Genomic DNA, 3,200 nt, shown 5'->3' with positions numbered 1-3,200 from the left:
TTTTAATATTTTTTTTACTATATATATATTTAAAAAATCTAAATATAGTTTAAAACCATCAAAAGCAGTGTCTATTTAAATACTGAATATTTAAATATGTTATTATTGCTATTTTTTTAAAGTATCACATTGCTAACATTGAAACATGTTAAATTCTATTGGAATCTATTGTGCCATCATGAGAGGAGCATTTTTGCTGCTAATTTATTGCTTTTGAAATCACTCTTATTTCAGTTAAGATGCTGTCTAAGAAGGGAGCTGCCAGTTAGACAGCAGACTTTAAGGTTGCTCACTAGGTTTTGAATCAGAGTTCATATAGGGGGCAGTAGTGAGGAGGTCTAATAATGAGATACTCACTCCTCTGGACAGAGTATAATCGCCCAGAACGGTGTCTTTGTCTAAGGTACGGCTGGTGAACGGCACAGACGGTGAAACTCTGCGGGGGGAAAAAGACAACAATGAACCTCTCGCTTTTGAGAATTCCTGAAAATTTCCTCTTTAATTTTTTGCATGCGTGAGAGCGTAAACTGAAAGGTATGAGGCACGTTATGCTGCTAATGCAAGTCAAGGCTAGATAATCCCACAAATACACAATCAACATTCCCGGCACATGCTTCAGCATTATCCTGCTTTAATATCCGTGTCTTCCTGTAACGCATGACTGTCGCCTGAAACATGAAAGCATATGAGGCATAAACATGCTTCCATGTGCTTTCGGATTCCAGTCTGGACTATTATGTCAGCTGACTGGATCTGGGAACGACCAGCCTAATTTAATGCCATTCTATTAGAAATGATTCATCTCATATGAACCTTAAAAGAAAAAATTTTCTTAGTTTGAAGAACATTGTAATAATCTAAAAAGAACCTTTTTGCACCATTTTGGAACTGGAAGGTTCCAAAAGGTACATTAAAGGTAGATTAAAGGTTCTTCATGGAATCATTGATTCCAATTAAAAAAAAACGTTATTTTTAAGAGTGTAAGACTTTTCAGTTAACAGTTCTTAAAAGAACCATTTTCCTCATTTTTCACTTTTGCCCTCTTAAAAATAAAGGTTCTTTATTGGCATTGATGAGTCAATGAAGAACCTCCAACATCCATGGAACCACTAAAGGTTCTTTATAGTAGAAAATGGTTCTTTAGATTATTGAAATGTTTTTCAGACTAAGAAAAATGTTTTTTTTTGTTGTTGTTGTTTTTTATTTTTTTAACTGTTCACTGAAAGGCTTTTGGGGAACCCAAAATGGTTCTTCTATGACAATGCTGTGAAAACCTTCTTTTGGAACCTTCATTTTTCAGAATGTTGAAGAACATTTTAATTATCTGAAGAACCCTTTTCCACTATAAAGAATCTTTCTTGGAATGGAAAGATTCTACACTCTTAAAAATAAAGGTTATCCTTATTTGGCATTGATGGTTCCATGAAAAACCTTCAACATCCATGGCACCGTTCCATTCCACAAAAGAAATAATGCTTCTTTTAAGAACTGCTCACTGAAGGGTTCTTTGGGTAACCCAGAATGGTTCTTAAATGGCATTGATGCAAAACATGCTTTTGGAACCTTTATTTTTTTAAAGGTTCTTCATGGAACCATCAATGCCAATAAAGAACAACCATTTTCGGTTCCCCAAAGAACTTTTCAATAAACAGATCCTTAAAGAACCATGTTTTTCTTAGTGTGGAGAGCATTGTAATAATCTAAGGAACGTTTTAAGAAAGAAAATAGTAAAATACTATTTCGGTTTTTCTACTATCTAGTATATTTTGCCCACCTCATGGACTCCTTCAGGCAGGCTTTGAGGTAGGGCATGTTCTTGATGTGCTCGGCACACGGTGTTTCACCTGCAGGCACCACATCCTGGATCTCCTTCAGAAGTTTAGCTTGGGAGCAGGGGTTACGTGAGAGGTTGAAAATAACCCACAACATGCTATTAGCTGTATGCAAGAGGAAAACAAGAAGGATTTGTTTGGTCAGTCGGGCCACACTGTACAGCGTCCCATCCCTGAACGGCGCGCTACGCTTGCCCTGCCTCATTCTTCTGATTTATGTGCTTGATTGAGCTAAGCTGCGTGTTGTTCAATCTTAGCCTGTATAAGTGCAGAACAAAGACGAGTTAAATCAACTGTTTTTTTAGCTCACTCGTGTGTGACTCAAAAACAAGCTCGCTGAAATACAAGTTGGTTTGTGTGGGGTCATGAAAGTGCGTACCGTCTCCACTCCTCCGACCTGGAGTTCGGTTGTGGCGGCGTACAGCTCCTTCTTGGTGAGGTGGCTCTGGTGGTAGATGTCGCAGAGAAAGTTTCCTGTGTTGCCGTTTGAGTGCCTCTTCAGATTCTTGTCAATATAAAGTTTTGCTGTTAAAACGATGGATTACTTGATTAGTTGGTGATATTTTTGGTAGTTTTGAAAGTTTTAAGACATGACATTTTGAGTGTGTGCATGGTATTTGATGAAAATAGAAGTAAATCAAATTTTATTTTCTCAATATATTTACAATAAATGCATAATTTTATTTCAATACATTATATTTACAGTATATAGACACACTACCATTGGGGTTGATTTTATTTGTTTTTGAAAAGAACGCTGCACTTCATTAAAAATACGGTAAAAATGTTGTAATAATTGTGAATTATTACTGAAATTTAAAGTAAATGTTTTCTATTGTAATATATTTTAAAATATAATTTATTCCTGTGATCAAAGCAGAATTTTCAGCTTCATTACTGAAATTACTTATAGTGTCACGTAATCCTTCAGAAATCATTCTAATATGCTGATTTACTGCTCAAGAAACATTTCTGATTATTATCAATGTTTGAAATCTAAATGATTAATGATCTAAATAAATAAAAATGTATATGAAAATTTCTATTTAAATTTCTACACACACACACACACTTTAACTTGCAAGTGATTTTTAACCTTAACTTTTATGCTCATATCTGTTTGTTTATGCAAAGCACTTTAAAGCATCACTATTGTGCAACAAATGTATGCATCAATTGTAAAATGTTTTATATAAATAAACATTGCACTAATGATATATATATATATATTATATATATATTTCTTAATATTCAGCATTCAGTGTGTATACCTTGAATGCACTTTGGATAAAAGCATCTGCCAAGTGCATGAGTGTAAATATTCTATTCAATAACTTAAAAACTGTTAAGGTATTGCCACTTTTGTCT

At 34.4% G+C, this 3,200-nt stretch overlaps 1 protein-coding gene across 1 annotated transcript in view; it reads right to left on the bottom strand.

The window, feature by feature from the left end:
- LOC107696435 (1,25-dihydroxyvitamin D(3) 24-hydroxylase, mitochondrial-like) overlaps positions 1–3,200 on the bottom strand; it is a 17,330-nt gene that overhangs the window by 1,284 nt on the left and 12,846 nt on the right. The window lies entirely within an intron of this gene.

Source organism: Sinocyclocheilus anshuiensis, unplaced genomic scaffold (assembly GCF_001515605.1).
Source record: "Sinocyclocheilus anshuiensis isolate Anshui unplaced genomic scaffold, SAMN03320099.WGS_v1.1 scaffold522, whole genome shotgun sequence".
Taxonomy (NCBI): domain Eukaryota; kingdom Metazoa; phylum Chordata; class Actinopteri; order Cypriniformes; family Cyprinidae; genus Sinocyclocheilus; species Sinocyclocheilus anshuiensis.
This window is presented reverse-complemented; position numbering and strand designations above follow the sequence as displayed.